The sequence below is a fragment of the Carassius gibelio genome, chromosome B4 (genome assembly GCF_023724105.1).
Source record: "Carassius gibelio isolate Cgi1373 ecotype wild population from Czech Republic chromosome B4, carGib1.2-hapl.c, whole genome shotgun sequence".
NCBI lineage: Eukaryota > Metazoa > Chordata > Actinopteri > Cypriniformes > Cyprinidae > Carassius > Carassius gibelio.
Window position 1 is genome coordinate 1,344,490 of NC_068399.1, and position 16,750 is coordinate 1,361,239.

At 36.0% G+C, this 16,750-nt stretch overlaps 1 pseudogene; it reads left to right on the plus strand.

Moving 5' to 3' along the window:
• The first annotated feature begins 8,191 nt into the window (after positions 1-8,191).
• Positions 8,192-16,117, plus strand: LOC127955933 (polyunsaturated fatty acid 5-lipoxygenase-like; annotated as a pseudogene).
• Positions 16,118-16,750: the final 633 nt, after the last annotated feature.

Below are 16,750 nucleotides of genomic sequence, written 5' to 3' on the forward strand. Positions count from 1 at the left end.
AATAAGCAAAACTTCTGTTTTATCTTGGTTAAGTTGTAAGAAGTTCTGTGACATCCAATCATTTATGTCTTTAATGCAATTTACTAGGGAATCAATTTGTACAGGGTTATCCGGAGACACAGCTACATACAACTGTGTGTCATCTGCATAACTATGAAAAGAGATACCATGCCTCCTGATGAGTTGACCAAGAGGTAACATATATAGATTAAAAAGTAGTGGTCCTAAAACTGTACCCCGAGGAACCCCACATGGTACTTTATAATATTCAGACAAGGTATTATTAATGGATACGACAAATGTTCTTTCACTGAGATATGATAAAAACCAATTTAAAACTGTTCCAGATAGACCAACTAAGTCACTTAATCTATTTAAATTAGATTCTGGTAAATTCAGAATCTGGTGATCTATTGTATCAAATGCTGCACTCAAGTCAAGAAGCACCAGAACTGAAGGCCAATTTCTGTCAAGGTTTATGTTTATATCATTTACTACTTTAATAAGAGCGGTCTCTGTACTATGATATTTTCTAAATCCAGACTGAAACATCTCTAATTTTGAATTTGCATTTAAGAATGTACTCAACTGATTAAAAACTATTTTCTCTAGTATTTTACTTAAAAATGTAAGATTTGAAATGGGTCTATAACTACTAGGAGTTAAAATATCTAAACTCCCTTTTTTGTGCACAGGTTTTACTAGGGCAGATTTAAGGTCAGAAGGAAAAATGCCAAGCTGCAGGGAGTGATTAACTATCTCAAGGATATCAATAGATATAGAATCAAATATACTTTTAAAAAGAAAGGTAGGAATAGGATCAAAGGAGCAAGTAGATGGTCTCAAGTCTGTTACAACCTTTCTTAGTGTCTCAACATCAACCAAAGTAAAACTTTCCATTTTGATAATATTCTCTACACTTGATAATGAAGGGAACATAATTTACTTATTATGTATTGAACAGATTTCTGATCTAATATTTATAATTTTATCTCTGAAGTAGCCAGCGAACTCTTCACATATCCCGTTTAGTAACTCAGAGCTATCGATTTTATGATTTATTAGTGAGTCTATTGTGTTAAATAATAATCAGGGGTTATTAATGTTTGCATTTGTAAGGTTTGCAAAATTAAGACCAGTCCTAAGACGTATGTCATTGTTGCTGTTAATACTGTGAAACTGTGTAATTGTGCTTCCCTGATGCATAACATTGAGAAGCGTAGTTTGTGCCTGTTTTCCTCTATTCCCCCGTGTCCTCTCGCAGAAGCTTAATTGATGTCACCTGTTCCTCGACAGAACTGTGGAGAGGAGCTTGTATTTAAACAAAGGGAAATGACTTTCCACCAGAGAGAGTTTGGCCTGTCTGTTTTCCCAGTTGGTGGTTTTCGAGCAGTAGTGCTGCTTTAAGAAAGCCTGTTGTATTTGATCACTTTTGTGTGGTCAGGGCCCTTAGTGTTTCTTCAAGAAAGCCTGTTTTACTGGCTGTAGTGATTGTTTGATTCTTTTTCTGCTTGCAGACACAGTAAGGAGGTGTGTGCCACTTTAATTTTTTTTTATCAACATATGCTTTTCTCCTGGTTTTGTGGAACGGTGAGAAAGTCAGGGAAGAGACATGTTGTTGTTGATTTTGATATTTTGCTTACAAGGTAAGTTAGACTCACTTACTACATAGTTAGCATTCGCTTTTTGTTTGTTATTTTGGTGTTAAGCCCCTTCTGAAGCTTCTAAACCTTTAATTTTCCCTTCCCCTTTAATGCTGTACAAATACTTTTATATTGTAAATAAAATCTTGAAGAGTTTTCCGTGAGTGCTGGGATTACAGAGAGTCAACTCTCTCACATTTTGTCCATTTTGTTTGTACGTAAGTAGCATATGTTACTCCCCTTGTCACCCCTAGACACAAAGGGGGACATAACACTTGCCTCTAGGCACCAACAGTTTATAAAATTTCTTTTACACGCTAAATTACTCTCTATAGTGTTGCCCAATACCTGTAAAAATACCTGTTTTTCTTGTAGGTCTAGGTAAAATTATTCAGAAATACAACTAAACTTTCACCCACAATTAGCTCTCAGTAAAATAAAGAATGTGGTATTAGAATACAGAATATATCTATATAGGCAAACATGAATATACTGTACACAAGTACGAAAAGAATTAATGCATGCCATAAAACTGGCAGAGAATATAATATTAGTACAAAGTTGGGTGTATATTTTCTGCATTCACACATTAGCAGAATGTGTTCTAACCAATATTCATAAACAACACTTTCCATCACTGGGTTATTATTGTTTTAAGAACACATGTATATGTAGCTTCATATAAGTGAGCAATTACAAACATCTCACTATTTATTTAAGCATTGACTTACAGGTTACGCAAGCCATATCAGAAACCCTGAATATACTGATTAATTTTGATGCATAAAGGAGAAGTTGTACAGCAATCACTGTACATATGTTACACACTTTTTTTATTATTATTATTATTAATTTATCTAATTTAATTGTATACTTCTCATAGAGAACAATCTGCACATTTAAGTGTTTGCGGGTTTATATTCAAAGTAAAAAGTCATGTCATGCAAATGTTAATCTATTTTACAAATCCACAGTTATATTTCCTATGCAGTTATTTTATTATAAATAATTTACAATTATTTCTGGAAAACAAACCTCAAAAACAATACAATTTTACTGCAAACAAAAGCGATGACGTTTCAGGCATTTATATGACATTTTGATTTTATTTCAAAACTGCAGATAGCAAAATAATAGGGGTGCTCCGATCACGATCGGCCGATCGATATGCGCATCTCGTCAGTAAAGCCGGTTCTCTAATCAGTGGTTAATTCCATCAGGCACGTAATTTCAAATAGAGCAGCTGTTACCAGGGCCGGCGCGTGCCTATAGGCGAACTAGGCAGCCGCCTAGGGCGGCAGCTCAACCAGGGCGGCAAGAGAGAGAGAAGGCGAGAGAGAGAGAAAGAGAAAGAGAGAAGGCGAGAGAGATAGAGAGAGAGAAGGCGAGAGAATTATTAATTTATTTGTTTGTTTCACATAGGTTACAATTATGGCACTTCAACAGAATTTTTTTAGTAGCTTTAAATAAATAAAAAAACTTTACAATTCGAATAAAAATTCCTGCCCGGGCAGCGCCCTATTAGTAGGTCTATATTTGCATGCAAAATACTTTAAAGTAGGCCTATATTCAAAAATGTCAAAACTAATAAAATTATCTGGTCATGAGTAATCGCCTCAGTGGAAGAGCGCTTTTCGCTGCTTAGAGACCATGGCGCCCATGATATTTGGATTTTTATATGACATCGCATCTCTCAAAGAAAAGGAGAATACAATAGTTCTTCGGGATTGCTTAGGACTGGAAAAGGCCCTGACTCATGGAGACTCGCGGGATGTTGATGGGCATGAATTGTTTGAAGAGCTGACTGCTTTGGGCAGACGCCTGGTTGCTGGATCTAAAGGCGGGCGTACATGGTGCGAATTCGGATGGTTGGAAGATCGTATGTCCACGCACACGGCACGAGTGAGTTTATCTGAAAATCGTACGGACGAGATGATTACGACACGATTTTACAACCTCCGAATTCCAGAAGCAATTGCACGAAGTTGATAGACGCATTCGACTTGAAGCACCGCTGCACACACAGAAGGTGTGACATTAAATTACCGCGAGAGCGATAAGAGAGCACACATATCCAATGCATTTGAATCGCTCTCGCGGTACTTTGATGTCATACAGGTGATCATTCTGTGTAGCGCTGCTTCAAGTGGAACGCGCCTAATATAACTGCTCTCCCTCTCTCATAACTGCAAATAAAATATTGATACGAGCCTTGACTGTTTCCTACACGTACAGGTTATTTTTCAGCAATAGGAAACCGGGACGTTTGGTTACCCTGTGTGTGTGTTCTTGTATATGGTTTATAAATATCTGAAATAGGTATTACAATGTAAACATGGTTTGTGAAGACAATTCCTGTGCCCTCGTAAACCAAATGGCTTTAAAAATACTATACGGTGTTTAATATAAATTTTAAACATGCATTTTCCGTAATGGATAGAGGTAGTGTATGGGGATATACAGTATACCGTTACGTTTATGGAGAGTCCCTGTAAACTACATATGCGTGTGTGAGAGAGAGCGAGAGAGAACTAAAAAGGCATTGGAACACGTTGCTAGAAACATCATACAGCGAGTTTGTCCACATTCGCCGTGGCGCTGCCGTCTTCGTCTTTCTTCTTCTGTGGTTTTCCTAGTTCGTGATTGGTCAACTTCAGATAAATCAACAAATCGGCTCGTTCAACAGCACAAATGGCACGAATTCAAACCGATAGCTCACAAACTTTTTAGACATGTTTAAAAATGATCAGGAGGTCGGGAAGTGCTCGTAAGCCACTCTGCTCGGCTCGTAATTCATCGCAAATGATACGAGCCGCGACCATACGAGAATACACGATTACGCAAAAATCGCACCGTGTACGCCCGCCTTAAACCACTGGATGCGCTTAAATTCATCTGTGAAAAAGGGATGGAAAACAATATTCCAAATGTTTTTGTAGCATGAGAGTGCTTCTCACTCTCCCCGTCACTGTGAGATCTAGAGAACACCGTTTCCCAAAGCTTAAACTGATAAAAATTATCTCAGAAGTACAAGTTAAACTCAAGGATGCAATCAAAGCGTTTGCTGCTGCGAAAGCCCGATGCGCACACTTCTGAAATGTAGGTGTGTGAATGTGTGTATCAGTCAAGAAAAAATCAAAACCTCCAGTTTTGTGAGCTAAAGAGTTGTGTGCATATGTTTAGTTTTATTCTGTACACTATCTATTAGCCTATAAAACAGAAATATACACAGCTGTTGCATTGTGTCCCTTTTCACCTTTTTGCAGAATGAAAAAAAAAAAACTCTGAAAACATGCTTGCACGTTTTTATTTTAGTGTAATTTCATAGATAAAAAAAAGTTTTTTACATGCATCTTAAGGATCCTTAATTGTGAATGTGAGGTGGGGGCGGCACGATTGTGCTCTGTGTTGCCCAATACCTCCATGATTTTCTTTGGTAGTCCAGGCAGAAAGCCAACTGAAAAGTTCGGTTTCATACAAACTTACACCCACAATCCGTTAAAAAAGGAATGCGATTGTTCAATACAGATATCTGTATAGGCAAACATGAATATACACTAAAATGTACAAAAATGTTTTTGTGCGTAGCAATGCAGTTTGTAAAACTTATTACAAAGATGGGTGTATATTTTCTACATTCACACAGCAGCAGAATGTGTTCTAACCAATATTCATAAACAACACTTTCCATCATCGGGTAATTATTGTTTTAAGAACACATGCATATGAAATTTCAAAGAAGTGAGCAATTACAAACATCTTTATTGTTTATTGTTTATTACAAACATCATTATTTATTTGAGCATTGACTTACAGCTTACAAAAGCCAGATCTTGAATTTGTGTATTGTGTTATGAGCTTTGAAACACTGTTTATGTTGATCCATTTTAATGTGCAAATGAGACATTGTTACACAAAATATGTATTTAATTTATTTAGTTTAATTTTATACTTCACTGAAACCTGGAACAAGATGTGAATCTTCACTTTGGATGACAAATTATTTAAACTCAAATTTACTTCCAAGTGCTTCTCACTCTCACACTTAAATGTGGAGTCTTTATCAGAGGATTGTTTTGCAAGGCAGTACATATCATTTTTTTAATGCAGTTATTTTATCGTAATATAAAATTATTTCTGGAAAACAAAGATTACAAAAAGTTACCAAAATGTTAATGCAAGAAACAGTGATGATATTTCAGGCATTAATATGACATCTTTATTTGACCTAAACACTGCAGATAGCAGGACAAGATATGAATAAATAACGCTTGAAAACAAATAATGAAATATTTGTATTCAGAAGCAAAATGACATTTCACCAAATATTTCTTTCATTTTTACCAGAAATACTATTAACCTCACTTACTTGCTCAGAGACTTAGTTATAAGAGGTTGTTTCTTTCAGACCTGACCAAATTGAGCTTTTGGCTCTTTAGTTTGATTATATAAGTAAGTTTGAAAGACACAACCTCCCATTTCAAAAGTTGATTCTCTGTTCTCTGCTTCACATGATTTATTAGTTCATTACCTCCTATTAAGTACATTTGTGTTCACCATTTACTAATCTGTTCATTTTGTTGAAAGATTGTTGAATTCGAGAAGAGGCTTCATCCCCAGGACAGTCCTGTCATACTTTATTCATAACAGCGGGAATACAGGTCTTTTCTCATGACAGATAAATTGGTTTAAAACAAGGGAAAAATCATGGGAACGAATTGTTAATTTGTGGACACGATATAAAAATGGCCCACATGTCTTCTCTGGGGCTCCGTAGTTTTACAATTATCTGAAATCTCTTGTATATGCAGCAACAGTTAATTCCTTTTCTTTCACACACTAAACATCATGTTCAGTATTGGGGAGTAACTATTTACATTGAACAGAATTACGTCATTTAATTTAATAAACTTAACTGTAATCTGTTACAGTTACTAAGAAAAAAATGATAAATTAAATGACCGTTACTTATGAAAATGTTAACTTCAGAATACAGTATTGTCACACACATTCAGATATGATTGATTTACTTATCATATTTCAGAAGGATTTTGAAAGTCTTAACAGTAATAAAATTTGAGTATTGTAAGGTTAAACCTGCCTGCTTTAAATGTTTAAAAAAAGATTAACGGTTGAAAAGTTTAGAAATATCAGTTGTATCAGTTAGAAATTTAGAAAAGTTATCAAATGTAATCAAATTAAATAGTTACGTTATTACATGTTAAATAGCGTAACTTGTAATCATCTATTAATTTATTCCAAAGTAACCTTCCCAGCACTGACCGTGTTTCCCAATAACTCCTTGATTTTCTTGAAAGTCTTGATACAGTTATTCAGAAAGACAACCGAACAATTGACTGTTTTGTAAAATCCCACAATTAACTCTCAGTATAACAAGGAGTGGCCTTTTAACAAAGAAGATGTCTACATGAGCAAACGTGAATATACACAAAAGTATGTAAAAACTTACAACCACAATTTCAATCAATCTTGTAAGAATCAAACTGGCATGTGAAAATGAGAATTACAAAATAGTATTGCGATTACAATATTGTTGAGCTTTGAAACTTAAAACATTCAAACAGAGAAGCAACTTTAGACATATAAGAGGTTGTTTCTTTATTAAATAATCCAAATAAGCAAATAAATATCCCACATGTAATAATTATAGGGTGTAACAAAAGCAGTTTGCTGCATTATGGTAAGATAGTAGTCTATATATTTAATTATAAATGTTTAAGGTTTTCCTGCAGAAGACCCCAGCAATAAGTGTCTTCCAAATATAAATAAATTAATAAAATAAAATAAAGCGACGTTGCCATTTATTGTAAATGATCACTGTCAGTTTGTGAGCGGCGCCCATATTAACTGGTTACTGGAAAAACATTTTTGAGGCTCGTCAAACGCTAAACTCGGCAATATAAACATTATTAATTAAAACTAGCCTAAAAAAATAATTGTCTTATAAATATTTCTACAAATAATGGTTTCTCTCACTTATTGGTAATATTAAATATGTGCAGAGTATCTATGATAATTGTGCAGTTTAATGTTGTTAAGAATCTCATCTGTATTTATGTCTAAGTGAATTTGAAGTTAAAAGGTGATTCTTCATCTCATTTAATTACTGTACACTGACCACAGACTCCTGCATTACAGCTCAATAATTTATTGCATTGAAATATGAAGTGTATGCGTCTAATTTTTACCCTTTGTTTTGACCAACATATACTGTTTATTGTGAAAGAGTATTTGGAATGTATTATATCCACATTAAATGGCACTCTTATATTTCTCCACATTTAAGGAAGCAAATTTGAAATTGCAACTGTAAAAGCTTATCAGTGAAAGGTGCTCGAAAGGTATCTGTGCCTACTTCACGTGAAACGGTCACATATTCAGGTATTTATATGGCATTTCTGATTGGTGGACAACATCCACATTATGATGTCACAGGAGGTGGAGCAAATGTATATGTGTCGGAAGTGAACATTGTATAAATCTGAGTAGGAATACAGCTGAGGATTTAGAGATCGTACATCCTTCTACACAGACACAATGCCGACCTTCAAGGTAACTGTATATACTGTTAGACAGCTCAATTTAGAGAGAATGGACAACATTTACCTGACGCTGCTGGACTCAGAGAAGCAGAGCAGTGAAAGAACCCTGGTGGATCGATCCTGGTTTTCTCGTTTTAAAACGGTAAGAACGTTAAAGACTTTATTATTTTGATTTTAGCAGTTGTTGTTATTATTATTATTATTATTTTGATAATGTCATATACACACACACACACGCACCCACAAACACACATACATATGTATGAAATGTCCAAAGGCTGTGTTTTTGGGAAGTTTCTTGTAACAGCATCCTAGGACTTTCAGTACACGAGAACTAGTTAAGTCTCTGCCTTCAAAAGACAAAATGAGACGCATACTATATGTAAAGAAAAAAATCCACTTGAAACCAAATAAGAGGGATGGATGGGTTAACAGTGCTGTACAATACAAGGGGAGAGATCAAGCAATAATAATAAAAAAAAACAACAAAAAAAAAACCTTACCTCCATACTTACTGTAGCAAATGATGAGAATGTTCTCTGTCTGTCTGCCAAAATTCATAGCTTTCCTGCAAGTGTTTCTCGAGCCTGCCATGGAGTCAAGAACGGTAGAAGAACAATATTAAGAACACTAATAATAACGAGATGCTAAACACCTTCGGTGCTTGACCCCTGATAAATTACAAACACTATGTTGTCAGAGGATGAATGAAAGTTAGGTATTTATAGGAATGTATTGTAACAACATTATGTATCAATTCACTTTTATACAGCCAATTTCTGCTTTCCCAATAAATACATTTATTAAGGTTTTACTCTTCTAACCAGTGTTCATATGCTTAAACATTAGGGAAATAACCTGTCTGGTGTTTAAATATCACACTTAAAATACATTTTAGTGAGGACAACCTCCCATTCACTATTAGTATAGCTTGAATTTAAATACTTCATTCATTCATTGCTTTCCATATTGTTAAACTTTTTCTGAAATGCCCTATTCTTCTTCTAAAGATTATTATTATTAGGAGACAAGCACTATAGTAACATAGGCACATTCATTTTCTTCCTCTTCTTGAAGTCTATTGCAGCACATAGAGCCATACATACGAAAGTCATTACATTTGGCACACAGACAGAAGACAGTCTGAACTGTTACTTTTCTTTATTGTCGTGAGACCGGTCTTGTAAGATTCTTTGAGGCATGCGGAGAACAATTATATGAATTACCCCTTGGGCTACGTGTCATTTTTTGAAGCTAACATTGTCTGTTTTATATTGTAATCCTATGGAGTAAACCGTGTTTTCAAAAAAACGCTTTTTAAAACGCCCATCATGGGTTTTTTTCTGCAGCTTTTTAAGTTAAAAAAAGTTCAACATATCTAAAAAAATAAATAAATAAAATAAAACACCCTACTGTACGTCAAGCGTCTTTTTGACAGCTGACCAATGACAAGCGAGTGGCGAGTCGTTTCCATAACAACAAAAAACAATGAGAAAATAAGGAGAAGATAGCCGGTCGACAGACCGTACTAGTTTCGGAGCACAAGGAGTTAACTAAATTGTTGGAAGCACCACAGTTTCCTTTCCCGCATTATGTCACGCTCCATTACCCTCCCTGTTAACTTCAAAAGCCCACGTTTCTGCAGCACACAGCGCTAGGCTACCGTTGCAGCTGTTGTTATAGAAGCAAAAAACACCTTCGGTTGATATTTGTAAACAAAACCCTACCAAAGTTTTATTTTACTAAAAAGAACTCTTGTCAAAAAAGACACCAAATGTAAACATGCCTTTAGCCGGCTAAACTTTTGTACTTTCTTCCCTTACGAAAAATAACCATGGTTTTATTATAGTAAAACTGTAGTAACCCATGGTTTTTTGGGCGAAATTGACTGCCATTTGTAAAACCACAGATTTACTACAAATACCATGGTCAAACTATGGTTAATATAGCAAAACCATGGTTAATTTGTGGTTACCATGGTTTAACTACAGTAACCATGGTTTTTTGGTTTTATTTGTAGTTGATGGTTAATTTTCGTAAGGGTTGAAAAGCCATCATTTTGGATCATGTAACCAATTTTCACAAAAATCGACTCTGGTCGACTAAATCTGATGCTATACATTTTGGCGTGTTGACTCCTAACTTTGTCACCCAAAAAGCACATCTTTTATGTCACAGCGCCACCTATTGGTCAAGTAATTGTATTAATGTTGTTTAACAGTTTAGCCTAAAAACGTCACCAAATCAATTTTAATTTAATAAAGTCTGCGGAGATATGTTTTGTTATTGTCGTATTTTTCCGGTTACTTATAACATGTCTAATAAATGTTATCATTAAAGGAGTTCTCCCTTGAAATCCATGTGGAGAAGAACATTGGAAACATTGTCCAGGTGAAACTTGAAAAGGATCAGCACAATCATCCATGGTTCTGTGAGCATATCAAAGTGCAAACCCCCTCTGGAGACTGCTTTGAGTTCCCCTGTTACTGGTGGCTAGTGGACGAAAATGAAGTGATGATCCGAGAAGGCACTGGTACGTACAGACTCACTTTTTTCATTATTGTTGTTTAAAATTCAGTTGTGATTGAGTCATGTCTTAAATGTTGTCCTTTCTCTGTGTTATATGTGTTCATTTAGCTCGACTGCCTCAGGATGACACCGAATCTTTTCAAGAGCAAAGAAAAGATGAACTGGAATCGAGACGGAAAATATTCAGGTTTGATAAAAGAGACTTTTTTCTTCCTCCCTAGATACAGTTCAGTGTGCTTGGCAAACAAATATTTAACTTCGTATCTGTCTCTTACCATTGTAGACCAGGAAATATTAAAATTCACCCGTACCATATTAATTAGTTTGTATATATACTGTATCACTTGTACATATATACATACATATCTCTGGTTTACAAATAGCCGATTTCACAAAGACACCACTGCAGAGAAAGATACTTCGCTTACCCAGGTGCAGCTTTTATTTTGGCCTTTCCACGAATAAAGTTTATTTTTCCAAGACTAGAAATTCATTGCTTTTTTGTGTAACTGATCCAGAAACTCGGATCACCAACATCCTGAAAAGTTTATTACAAATACTGTCATCTAACAAACAACTCATCAACAAGAGATGAAAGAAAGCTCTATGTATTCCTAAAACAATGTTGATGTGCAGTGATTCTTCTCAGAAGTATTAAGATACTTTGGAGTTATTTTGGAGATTCTTATATTTATTGAGTTCTCCTCGACTTAATGCCTAAGGGAATTTGTTCATATACTCCACTAGCTTGCTAAAATACTCATTAGTTGCCATGCCTCAAAATCTAGAAAGTAATGTGTTGGGCTTAGACAAGGAGGATTTCCATTCAATTACAGTATTTGGACTGGACACTGACCTGGATCATTGCTTCTTGGACACCTACGTTCTGGCTCTGGAATATATAAAATATAATTCTTTATGATATAAGTAAATGTTGTCATTTTTATTTTTGAAGATGGAGGGAGTGGAGCCCAGGCTTCCCTATGAGCATAGACGCCGATGTGAACAATCTCCCTAAAGAAGTTCAGTTTGATCTAGAAAAAGAAAAAGACTGGTACTGCAATTTCGGCATAGTGTAAGTTTGGGGGACTGTGTCATGGCCACAGTCCTTGTTGATTTGTCACAGAATTTTCCCTCAGTTTTTTTTTTATGAAATTCAGCACAAATGCAGAACCATAAAATAGTGTTCATGTTTCTAACTATACTGTATGTTTCAGGGCGGTGTATTTAGGTCTTCAGAAATTTGTGGGAGTCTTTGAGTCCTGGGAAGACATTAAAGATATTAGACATCTATTTTTGGGCCACAAGACCGCAGTACTAGGTTTGGATGATTTTTCCTCTGTCACCAATGTTTGTTCTCTTTCAAGGGAACTTGATCTTGTTCCCTTTTCAGGAAACAATGTTTACAAGATGATTGTTTGTCATTTTTCTAATTTTAAACAAAAACTATATATCCAAACACAATTGTTGCAGGAAACCTGTAACACCTTTGACATTTGACTCAAGTTTCTCCTTTGTAATCTGGACAGAGGACGTGATGGAAAACTGGAATCAAGATTACATGTTTGGCTATCAGTTTTTGAACGGCTGCAATCCCGTCATGATCAGGAAGTGCATGCAACTTCCAGACAAGTTTCCCGTCACACAAGAGATGGTCAAGGACTCTCTGAAGACAGGACACACACTACAACAGGAATTACAGGTCAGAAACAGTAAGACATAAATCGCTTGAACAGCTGGTCAATTATCAAATCCAAGATTTGATTGTGTTGTTACCTCCTTCACATATTCAGCTTATATAAAAGACTGAAATCAGTGTTATTTTGAGCTACAAACGATTTCTTCTAAAGTACACACCCATGAACACATGTTTACAGGCAGGGAACATCTACATAGCAGATTATGAAATACTGAAGGGAGTGCCAGCATGTAGCAGCCAGCGCTATCTGACTGCACCCATCTGCCTACTGCACAAGAATGATCTGAACCAAATTGTGCCAATCGCCATTCAGGTATCTGTCTCATATAGGAACAGTATCAAATGAAAACATGAACTAAAAATAAGTCATTTTGCAGTGAAGTAGATACAAATGTCCTGTTTGCCTTTATTATATCTTGAATCAGCTGAGTCAAACCCCAGGGGAAACGAGCCCGATCTTTCTCCCAAGCGATAATCAATCAGACTGGATGTTGGCCAAGATGTGGGTGAAATCGTCTGACTTCAATGTACACCAGCTGGTTACACACCTTCTCAAGACACATCTGTTCTCAGAGGTTTTTGAAATGGCCATGTACAGACAGCTTTCTGCCGTCCACCCCGTATACAAGGTACCTTTATTTCACAGTCATGTTATTTAGATTCAGTGCTAAACTAGAGATTGTGTCAATGAACGGCTGCTGGTTTTGATATCCTTGCCTGTATTCAACCAAAAGCTTCCAGAGCACCGCATGAAAACCACTTTTGCTGTTTCACATTATGCTATTTGAATAATAAAAAGATTTAATACACGTTTAAATGCATATTTCCTTCTTACAGTTATTGATGCCTCATGTTCGTTTCACAATTGCAATCAATGCAGAGGCCCGAGAAAAACTCATTAGTAAAGACGGGATCTTCAGCAAGGTAATTTAATACATCCATACACAAACAGTGTTTTGTTAAGATCCAAAGACATTCTGTTCATATTTGGTTATTTTGTCTTTTTCTGACAAGCCATAATATCTGTCTGTGATACAGGTTTAAAGACGCAAACGGTCTTACAAAATCTTTATTATTATCAAAGTTTCTGGCTTGTGATGGTGTCTTTTTTTGCTGAATGCTCTTGTTAAATACATAGGCTTCGTTGTATTTAGTTAGCTGGTGTTTGCTTTAATAGACAGTGCAAACCACAGACCTATTCAGCTCCTAAATATCTACAAATGAAAAAACATCCACCAGAATACCAGAACTTCACCCGTTATCCCCTAGATGGTCACTTGACTAAATAAATGCTTACAGTCTAGTTAATTTCTGAAAATATTTAGGCAAAAGATGAACTGTATTCTTGAAATCCAAAGGTTGCTAGTATCAGTGGAGATGGGATGGGGACACTGATGAAAAATGCCATGGAGACTTTAACCTACAAGTCCCTGTGCTTCCCTGAGGACATAAAAGCTCGAGGAATGGAAGATGTGCCCAAATACTATTACAGAGACGATGGCAAGATGATCTGGGAGGCAATACACTGGTAGGTGGCAGGGTATCAACAGTTCAGATCCAGCACTGCTACTGCAAAATCACATATGAATCCACATACAGTTCAATGAAAATGTTCGGCATCCAGAGTATCTTTTCTTTCTTTCTACCTCTCTGTAGCTTTGTTTCTGATGTGGTCAATATCTACTATGACAGCGATTAGAAAGGTTCAACAAGATGAGGAGATTCAAGGATTTGTTAATGATGTTGCCTGCTCTGGCATGAATAACTCTCCCAGTGAGTACAGGTTCAAATTATCAAAATGTCACTGTGTGTGTGTGTGTGTGTGTGTGTGTGTGTGTTTGTCTGTGCAAGCATGCATGATTGTTGGTAAAGTATATTCAGCATGCATCTTTGTGCACAGACATAAAGGTGACTTGATACACACAAATTAAATGCGTACTGCCATTGTTTACAGACTTTCCAAAGTGTCTGGAGTCACGAGAGCAGTTGGTGGAGTACCTGACTGTCGTGATTTTCACAGCATCAGCACAACATGCTGCTGTCAACTTTGGACAGGTGAGGTTACGCACACAGCAAGAGTGTTTAAAGAGTTAGTTCACCCAAAAATAAATACATCTGTCATTAATTACTCAACCTCATGTCGTTCCAAACCTGCAAGATCTTTGTTCACTTTCAGAACACACATTTCTCTATAGCATCTATATGATATTTCTGATGACATCTGAGAGCTCTCTGACCCTCTGTAGAGAGCAACGATCAACGTACACGTAGCAAGTTAAAATAGTCCATGTGACATCAAGGGTTCAATTGTAATTTTACGAAGCTACGAGAATATTTTTTGTGCGCAAAGAAAATGATAATAACATGATTTATGACGCGGAAGCAAGCACATTCATCGTGAGACTGAAGTATGATACATTCATGACAGAATTTTCATTCATATGTGTGAACTAACCCTTTAAAATTGATGGATAATATCTGTAAGCTAATGTCACAGAGTTTATGTTCCAGTTTGACTGGTACGCCTGGATCCCCAACAATCCTTCCACCATGCGCAAGCCTCCTCCCCAGAAGAAGGGCCAAGTGGATATGAAGTACATCATGGATAGTCTGCCTGACCGTGATTGTTCCAGCAGGGCTCTGGCAACAGTTTGGGCCCTCACTCAGACCGAGAGCAATGAGGTTTGATTTCTGATTCACATACGCTTTTCACTTCAAATTGTAGTGAACGTGGCAGCTGTCTAGTCTACACTAATGTTATCAGCTCACTATAACAAATTGCCACCGTTTTCCAATGACAAAAATTTAGTACAATCAAATTGGCTGTAGAAGTCATTTGACTAATTCTTTTAAATCTTAAAAAAATATATATAAGATTTGATTTGTAATATTGAAATTAGTCAAATTATTTGGATGAGATGAAGTGACATGACTTATCGATCAATCGTTTGCATTGATTTGTAGTCTGCTGATCTGCAGTTCTTAATCATAATTTTTACAAGTTCTCTAAAGAAACACAGCGAATTCTTCCAGATATTTCAATATTATGAGTATATTCTTTTCTGGGGTGTTTTATATGCTTGTCTGAGTGATTGACAGTAACCAAAGGGGTGGAGTTTAGAGACGAGTCTGTTTATTTTTCTGAATAACTTTTTTTTTTTCAGCTGTTCCTAGGCATGTATCCAGATATGTACTTCACAGAGCAACCTGTGAAGGAAGCCATTAAGACTTTCCGCAAAAAACTAGAAGAGGTGACCAACATCATCAAGATCCGGAATGCTGAATTGAAATTGGCTTACTGTTATCTGTCCCCAGACAAAATCCCCAACAGTGTTGCAATTTGAGAAAATATTTGAAGAAACATTTTGACAGGCCTAACCATAGTATTTACGGCCAATGCATACTTGTTTGTGGTGTATTTTAGGTAATGGTTTCACCGTATAATTGTTTACCTTATTGATTTCCAACATCTGTATGGATTTTGTACTGATTATCATGGAGGGAATATATTTCCAGCTTTATTTCTTTTGGTATGTGGGGTTTTTTCTCTGATAGAGCTTAGCTGATAAAGGATTGCAGTCTTGGACATAAAATACATGTTTTATGTGTAAGTGTTTTGAGATTGTGAACATTTCTGCACTTCGAATAGAGCTTATGTTTGTTTTTCCTGGGCATTATGTTGGTAACTCTCACAATAAAGAATGCTTTAATAAAATGAAGAGAAATCATGTTTTCATTATCTTATATCAAGACTGTTTTTCTTTGTGATCTCTTGACAACAGTTTTTTTTCTCCCCCTCTTAAGCATTTTTCCTGATCTTTGTCATCTTATAAATGTTACATTGTGTTTACTGTAGCTTTAGCAGTGAATTATGGCAAGCCTTATATTCATTCATGTTTGTTCAATTGAAGTTCCTATGCCTCCCATGTTTGGAAATGCTTAAAAGTCAGAGGTGGGTATTAACGAGTTACATTTACTTTGTTACATTTACTTAAGTAAATTTTTTTGGGCAAAATCTGTCCTTTTACTTCATTACTGTGGGTGACGCACAAAGGTGTAGTAGTAAAAAAAAAAGAGGTGGGTAAACTATAAATTCTTGGTGACCACATCATGTTCACGGTAAGGTGGGCCACTGCCTGCCGGTGTATGTGTATCCTGATGACATCGCTATAGGCTATCATTTGATATTACTACCAAGGGTATCACTGGTTGTTCCCCAATATAGGTCACACAATCACTATTCAATTCATACATTAATATAAGTTCTTGTTAAAGAGACTGAAGACGGAATAATATGGTTGAAATATATAAAGTTT